Source organism: Branchiostoma belcheri, unplaced genomic scaffold (assembly GCF_001625305.1).
Source record: "Branchiostoma belcheri isolate BF01 breed outbred unplaced genomic scaffold, Haploidv18h27 scaffold5, whole genome shotgun sequence".
NCBI classification, from domain to species: domain Eukaryota; kingdom Metazoa; phylum Chordata; class Leptocardii; order Amphioxiformes; family Branchiostomatidae; genus Branchiostoma; species Branchiostoma belcheri.
The window spans coordinates 6,591,089-6,599,950 of NW_017804131.1; the positions used below are offsets into that span (position 1 = coordinate 6,591,089).

Sequence of the window (8,862 nt, forward strand, 5' to 3'; positions counted from 1 at the left end):
AGGACGACTAAAAGTTTGGTATCGTTAGAAGGGTTTGACACAAGTATTCCAGAACAGCAAACCGTTTTGGAATATCGTCTTTGGTTTTGGAATTGTACGTGTTTAAACTTTTTAGGTGACGCTATAGTAAAAAAGTTAATGACCGTGACACGGTTAGGGTTTGAGTTAGGGTTAGGGTAAAAACAAGTTTTAGGACGCAAAAGTTTGGTATCGTTTGAAAGGGTTTGACACAAGTATTCCAGATGAGCAAACCGTTTTGGAATATCGTCTTTGGTTTTGGAATTGTACGTGTTTGAACACTTCCAGGTGACGCTATAGTAACAAGTCAATGATGGTGATTTGGTTAGGTTTTGGGCTATGGGTAGGGTGAAAACAAGTTTTAGGACGTTAAAGATTGGTGTCGTTTGAAAGGGTTTGACACAAGTATTCCAGAACAGCAAACCGTTTTAGAATATCGTCTTTGGTTTTGGAATTGTACGTGTTTAAACTTTTCAGGTGACGCTATAGTAACAAGTTAATGATCGTGACATGGTTAGGGTTTGGGTTAGGAGTAGGGTAGCAACAACTCTTAGGAAGGGAAAGTTTGGTATCGTTTGAAAGGGTTTGACACAAGTATTGCAGAACAGCAAACCGTTTTGGAATATCGTCTTTGGTTTTGGAATTGTACGTGTTTAAACTTTTCAGGTGACGCTATAGAAACAAATTAATGGTCTTGATATGGTCAGGGTTTGGGTTAGGGTTACGGTAAAATCAAGTTTTCGGACGCAAAAGTTTGGTATCGTTTGAAAGGGTTTGTCACGGGTATTCCAGAACAGCAAACCGTTTTTGGAATATCGTCTTTGGTTTTGGAATTGTACGTGTTTGAACTTTTCAGGTGACGCTATAGTAAAAAAGTTAATGACCGTGACATGGTTAGGGTTTGGGTTAGGGTTAGGGTAACAATAACTCTTAGGAAGGAAAAGTTTGGTATCGTTTGAAAGGGTTTGACACAAGTATTCCAGAACAGCAAACCGTTTCGGAATATCGTCTTTGGTTTTGGAATTGTACGTGTTTGAACACTTCCAGGTGACGCTATAGTAACAAGTTAATGATCCTTGACATGGTTAGGGTTTGGAATAGGGTTAGGGTAAAAACAAGTTTTAGGACGCAAAAGTTTGGTATCGTTTGAAAGGGTTTGACACAAGTAATCCAGAACAGCAAACCGTTTTGGAATATCGTCTTTGGGTTTGGAATTGTACGTGTTTGAACACTTCCAGGTGACGCTATAGTAACAAGTTAATGATCGTGACATTGTTAGGGTTTGTGCTAGGGTTAGGGTAAAAACAAGTTTTCGGACGCAAAAGTTTGGTATCGTTTGAAAGGGTTTGACACAGGTATTCCAGAACAGCAAACCGTTTGGAATATCGTCTTTGGTTGTATAATTGTACGTGTTTGAACACTTCAGGTGACGCTATAGTAACAAGTTAATGATCGTGACATGGTTAGGGTTTGGGCTAGGGTTAGGGTAAAAACAAGTTTTAGGACGCAAAAGTTTGGTATCGTTTGAATGAGTTTGACACAAGTATTCCAGAACAGCAAACCGTTTTGGAATATCGTCTTTGGTTTTGGAATTGTACGTGTTTGAACACTTCCAGGTGACGCTATAGTAACAAGTTAATGATCGTGACATGGTTAGGGTTTGGGTTAGGGTTAGGGTAACAATAACTCTTAGGAAGGAAAAGTTTGGTATCGTTTGAAAGGGTTTGACACAAGTATTCCAGAACAGCAAACCGTTTTGGAATATCGTCTTTGGTTTTGGAATTGAACGTGTTTGAACACTTCCAGGTTACGCTATAGTAACAAGTTAATGATCGCGACATGGTTAGGGTTTGCAATAGGTTAGGGTAAAAACAAGTTTTAGGACACAAAAGTTTGGTATCGTTTGGAAGGGTTTGACACAAGTATTCCAGAACAGCAAACCGTTTTGGAATATCGTCTTTGGTTTTGGAATTGTACGTGTTTGAACTTTTTAGGTGACGCTATAGTAACAAGTTAATGACCGTGACATGGTTAGGGTTTGGGTTAGGGTTAGGGTAACAAAAGCTCTTAGGAAGGGAAAGTTTGGTATCGTTTGAAAGGGTTTGACACAAGTATTCCAGAACAGCAAATCGTTTTGGAATATCGTCATTGGTTTTGGAATTGTACGTGTTTGAACACTTCCAGGTGACGCTATAGTAACAAGTTAATGATCGTGACATGGTTAGGGTTTGGTCTAGGGTTAGGGTAAAAACAAGTTTTAGGACGCAAAAGTTTGGTATCGTTTGAAAGGGTTTGACACAAGTATTCCAGAACAGCAAACCGTTTTGGAATATCGTCTTTGACCCGGTCTAGATAGGGTTAAGACTAGAGCTGTGTACCTAAACAAATTTTAGGTACAGGTACAGGTACAGGTACACAGGTTTAGGTACAGGTCCGGACCTGAACCTGTACCTGAACAATTCGACCAATTTATATGCTCTTCTGAACTCCTTCAATAACAAAAAAAACATAAATAAACTTGATAGTTAAGGTTTATTCTTTGTTTATGGCGAATGCTCAGATAAAATATAGGCTATATATATGTTTTTGTTTTCATGAACACACTGTCCTTACACAGGGACCCATTGTTAACCAGCTATTTACACATTTGAGGTCACAAATAGGCATAAAATTGGTGTGAAATTGTTTAGGTACAGTACCGGTACTGACGGATTAGGTATTTTGGACCTGTACCTAATCAATTTTACCGGTACAGTATCGGTACTGCGTACCGGTACACAGCTCTAGTTAAGACCGTGACATGTTTAGGGTTTGGGTTAGGGTTAGGGTAACAAAAACTCTTAGGAATTACACACAGGTCACAGTAAACCGCTCAAAGTGTTCTTACCTGTGCGTGGATTGAATTCAGCAACAAGGACAGGTCCAGCTGAGTATGTATGTATATGCCTGTGTATATGTGCATTAGTGTTTTAGTTCAAGGTATAAGTTTACACATAAACCACAGCAAACCGCTTAAAGTACCCTAGCCTGAGAGTGGATGGCATTCAGCACCAAGGACAGACCCAGCTGATTATGTATGTATGTCTGTGTTTGCTTGCATTAGTGTTCAGTTCTACGTAAAACTTACACGCAAGTCACAGTAAACCGCTTAAAGTTTTCTTGCCTGTAAGTAGATGGCATTCAGCACCAAGGACAGACCCAGCTAAATGTGTATTGTATGTCTGTGTCTGCGTCAATTAGTATTCAGTTTCAGCTACAAGTTTGCATATAAGTTACAGTAAATAGATCAAAGTACCCTAGCCTGTGAGTGGATGGCATTCAGCACCAAGGACAGACCCAGCTGAATGCGTGCTTGCCTCTGTATGTCTGCATTAGTGTTCAGTTCTACGTATAAGGGTACACACAAGTCACAGTAAACCGCTCAAAGTGTCCTTGCCTGTCCGTGGATGGCATTCAGCACCAAGGACAGATCCAGCTGAATGTATGCTTGTCTGTGTTTGTGTGTATTAGTGTTTAGTTCAAGGTAAAAGTTAACACACAAGTCACAGTTAACAGCGCATGGTGTCACTGCCTGTGTGTGGATGGCATTCAGCACCAAGGACAGATGCTGTTGTGTTTTATTAGTAGACAGACGTTACGCCAAAAAGCAGCTGGATATTATTTTGGAAACGGTCAAACGAGAGACGTTATTTTGGTTTGGGTAATAAAAGATTTTGAAATATGGCGCTCATAAAAAAAATTCCCAAACGCATACACATCTTTATTCTTGGTAACTCCCTTTAGATCCCATCACCTATGTATTGCAGTTTTAAACAATATTGAAAGACACTCATACGTATACTATTATTCTACTTATGTATGAGATGACTACTACACTACTCCATGTTGATCAGAGATCCATAGTAATTGCACACGTTCAATATACAAGTAAATAATATACAGTACAGATTGATACATATACAGGTTGATAAAAGACATCACTACAGCATCCGGATCCATTTAACGAAATCGTGTCAGAATTTTACCGAATAACACACCAAGGCAACTTTCATATTTACTTGCAAATGGCATTATGACTTAGGAGCCCAGAAAATACGTACTTGTGTGGCAAGAAAGCTCATGCAAGATTAGCAGAAACATCTCAATGCATTTTACTCATACCGTTTGGCCTTGGGATGATATCGGCACCCTCCCAGTCAAACCGATGATGTTATTTTCGCTTACTGAAGTGGAACGATGGCTAGAAGAGTGGACCCTTGTAAGGACCCACGAAGCATAAGAGCATTACTTTGGCTTGAAGCGTGTCATGAAACTGATCCCATTACCAAGAAATGAACGAACATCTTCCAGAGCACAAAGGCTATCTACCATCTAAAATTCATGACCCTAGCAAGTCCAGATATCAAAACAGAACAAGCCGCCAGGGGGGGGGGGTAAAATTTATTAAGGTCTGCCTACCTACCAATTTTCATGCAAAACAATCCACCCAAAGCTTCTTAAGTAATCGTGATAAACTAAATCCATACATAGTAAAACGTTGAACTTTATTCCAACACACAATTTACAGAGATCAAATTTTCAGCGACCGAAAATTTGATCTCTGAAAATTTGAAATTTGATCTCTGTAAATTGTGTGTTGAAATAAAGTTCAACGTTTTACTATGATTACTACCAACACAGATGAACTTTCATGATAATCTAAATACATGCATGCACACATACAGGCAAAGGCTACGGAAAGATACGAAAGGATAGAAGGGTTTCGAAGGTCTGGGATTGATCATTAATCTATCGCACAGGGCGTGGCCGTAAGCGATGATATCTCCTCTTGTGTTTGTCGACTGAAAGACTGAGATCAGTTAGATCACAGGTACAACATAACGATGATACGGGATTGGCGTTAACACGGTATTTTATCCGTCTGTACCTGTCCTTACTTCACCTGTCTTAGGCCTTGTTCATATGAAACCACCCGAACCGCGATTCGGGTAACTCGCATTCCTCACATCTGGTCCACGTGCCATACATTCCTTTCAAACCGTGCCCGATCACGATTTTCCTAGACTGCATTCATTGTTATTTAATGAAAACACGCAAGGTAGTGTGTTATTAATGTCAGAGGTCAACGACCTGCTGGCTGGTGCCCCCCTCCCATCGTATCAAGGCCGAATGCCGACGTGGTCCCGCCAGAGGCGGTGAAGCTCGCCCTAGAACGGACACATTATTTGGCCATTACTGCTCTTTAAGTTGCTGCCACGTAATATTTGGTATTTCATATAAATAAAGAAATATCATATAAATGAAGAAATATCACCCGGTAATCCATGACCAGGTGAAGTCACATTGAAATCACATTGCGTTCAGACGCAAATCGCGATGCGGGAAAACCGATTCGAAATCACCTCTAGAAGTGGTTTGGGATCAAGGCGATTTCAATGTGATTTGGCGCGTTCAGATGGAGCCACTTGAAATCGGCTTCGGGGGAAACCACATGTAAAGCGCCTTCACTGACTTTATATGAACAGGGCCTTATTCAACACTCCCCTCGCCTGTTGGCAAGAAACGTGGACTGATTACATCCGTGACACCGAGGTTAGATTTGTTAGGTTCCAAATGGCATTCGGTGAGCGATTGGAGAAACATCTGACCAAGGGTAATAAGAAACGGTATCTCAAGAGGATCTCAAGAGGTTTATAGGCAATCTGCACTCTCAGATCCTCTTACTGAAGTTATTATCCTCCGAAGCAAACTCACGGCGATAAGGCCACACCGACTTAATTTTATGGATGACATCCACGAGCGCATTGATTTTCGCCTATTATTCTCAAAAAAAAAGATCACATTCTCCGAGGCTCTGGCCTGGCTCTTGGCCTGGGTAGTCCATGGTAGTTAGCAACAATACGGAGCCGGTGGTAACTCTGGAGGACGGCACCAAGGCTAGTTAGTTAGTCCATGGTAGTTAGCGGAGACTGTAGTAACTCTGGAGGATCAAGAACTCAGAACATTCATGTGCAGTAAATTCTGCAAAAAGCCAGCATGTGCCAGCTTGTCGTAAACGTCGCTATGTACTATACCGCAAATTCAAAATACCAGCTTTGTATTCCTGTGGTTTAGTAGCATTTTTATTTTTGGCCGGAATTTTTTTTTCTTCGCCCGTGCGCACTAGTTTGGGGGTCTTCAGAGGATGTTATCCATAAAATTAAGTCAGTGTGGCCTAATGGAAAAGAAGTGTAAGAACTCGTGTGAGTTGTAGAAGCATGTTTAGTCACTTTGTTCTATTAGGACACACCAAGTAAATTTTATGGATGACGTCCGCGCGCGCATTGATTTTGGCCTGTTCCTAGAAAAAAAACAAGAAATTCCGCTTCCTGTAACTATGACCAAAGAGTCATGACAGTGCCGCAAATAGGTTTGTACGGACCAAAGCTTATGAATCATCAAGCAAGGACATCATGACTTCCATTAGGAATTCAGTTTCGTACATGCTGCCACATTTGAAGAAACTTGCTGACCGCTCCATCTATCTCCCCAAAGCACAGGACGACAGGTGCTGTTCCACCTGATTTATTGCTGTTTTGATGATGAATAAATGACCTCTTGCTTGTTACACTGTGTCACCTCATTCAATTTGTGTCCTAACATTTGTCGTCTCTTAGTATATTTCTAATCTAAGCATCTTGTTTTTTAGGGCCCTTCTTGTTTTTTTTCGCCCTCTCGCATTAGATTTAGGGTCTCCAAAGGACGTCATCCATAAAATGTACTTGGTGTGGCCTTAGCAACGTCTTGAAGAGGACTACTTTCTATAGCGGAAGAAGTTGAAAACAGAGTCAGAGTTATTGCAACTGTCGGTTTTACGCCGGTTCACCAGGTGTTGAGCCAAATCCTTGAGCTGCCACATACGTGAGAAGTTAGGTGTTCAGGGCTTGGGTTCGGGTTGGTGTTAGAGTTTAGGGCTATGGTTAGAGTTAGAGTTGGGATCATTGTTCAGGGCTAGGATTAGACTTACGATTGGGGTTAGGTTAGGTTTTAGTAGTCTCCCACATCACGACTAAACCTCTCCCACCCCTTGTCTCAGGTATATTAGAAACCTCTATGTAGTGTCGGAGTCATGTATATATTTAGCAGGATCATGTAAATGACTTGAGGCGGCACAACACAGTTTTAGCCCTATGGGGATTTCTATAGTTAAGGACCCCAAAGTGACTCACTTCGACTCACTGAAAATCATAGTAGGGTGCACAAGCAAGGTTCAGTATTTTGATATGTCTAATTTCAGGGTATAGTGTACAAAATATGTGAAAATGAGCTTAAGTTTGCCGGCTAGTTCTTTTCTCATGCCCTCTTTTATTAGCGCCACTGCGGAGGTCACGGAACTGCAGCCAACGCACAGTACTACTCGGTACAAGTATTAGAGCGCAAATCTACGCCGACTGAACACGCACCATAACTCAACTTTTACAGTCTCAAAACTGACGTATTTCTCTAACATTTACCACAGGTTCCATCTCGATGCCATGCACAGAACAATCTCTGCAACTTTCTCTAGTATTGTGCAGCACTACTTTGTGCCTGGACTACTTTTGACTACGGGGTTCGCCCATAAATACTGTGTTGTGCGGCCTTGACATCAGCCCTCAACCCACATAGCAAGTAGCGTCCTCTGGCGGGCAGCTGTGAACTGCAATATTGTCCAACCGACATTTTTTTAAACAAAACGTTCCCGAATTGACAGAAATACTACTTACTAAGTATTAGACAAGCTGAGTCACATATTTCAGCAAGTGTTATATTCACCAGTTTCCCATTCCCAGAATGCAATGCGAAAATAGGGGGATAACCCTCATTTGCATAGGACTGGAAGGCATCGGAATGATCCTGTTGACGTTAAACAGCTTGTTTTTCCCTGTGTTTTGAGGTGTCGGGGCATTTCATGCTCATTAATTAAATTACTATGGGTTGAATCTGATCATGAAAACAAATAGAGAATGAATTTTTTGGTATGTGTGGTTTGTAACGTTATAGTCGTAACGCTATACTGATGCTGTAACGTTACAAATCACATATGTTGAAAAGAACACTAAAACTTCATTCTCTATTATTTTGTTGTCAGATTCGGCCCATAGTAATTTAATTAATGTTGAGCATAAAATGCCCCCAACACCTCAAAACACAGAGAAAAGCAAGCTGTTTAACGTCAACAGGATCATTCCGATGCCGTCCAGCCCTATGCAAATGAGGGTTACCCCCTATTTTCGCATTGCATTCTGGGGATGGGAAACTGGTGAATGTGCCGCATGTGCCAGCCCGCCAAAACAATTTCCATCGTAAAATGATAATGACATTCGTGTGCAACGTGTATTGGTCCAGCACGGCAAATTGTGTGAAAGAAAACAATCAAATATTAATTACAAACCCTCGTAATTTCAAACCCAGACTGGTTCAGAGCAGGTCTATTATTACGTCCTAACTGAAAGAGCCAACTTGTTCGCTTAAAATGATGCCCCAAGGATTTCTTGCCGTAGTTTGCATGTTCTTTGTTATGCTGTGCCTCGCTCCAGGCGCCTTAGGACAGTCGGGGATCATCAGTTACTCTGGGCCTGACGTGAACAGTGAGGAGTCCGAGTCTATGCACATGCCGGACTACCTGAGGTGTGACGCCTGCAGGGTTATAGCCTATAAGGTAACATTTCAGGTTACAGGTAACACAGTTCTCTTCATTTGCCTATAACACACACACACAAACACACACAAACACACATGCACACACACACGCACACACACACACACACCACTCACTCACTCACAAACACACACACACACACAAACACACACACACGCGCACAT

The 8,862-nt window shown here is 41.4% G+C and overlaps 1 pseudogene; it reads left to right on the forward strand.

Annotated features, from left to right (window-relative positions):
* Positions 1-4,254: 4,254 nt before the first annotated feature.
* LOC109479717 overlaps positions 4,255-8,862 on the forward strand; it is a 24,233-nt pseudogene continuing 19,625 nt past the window's right edge.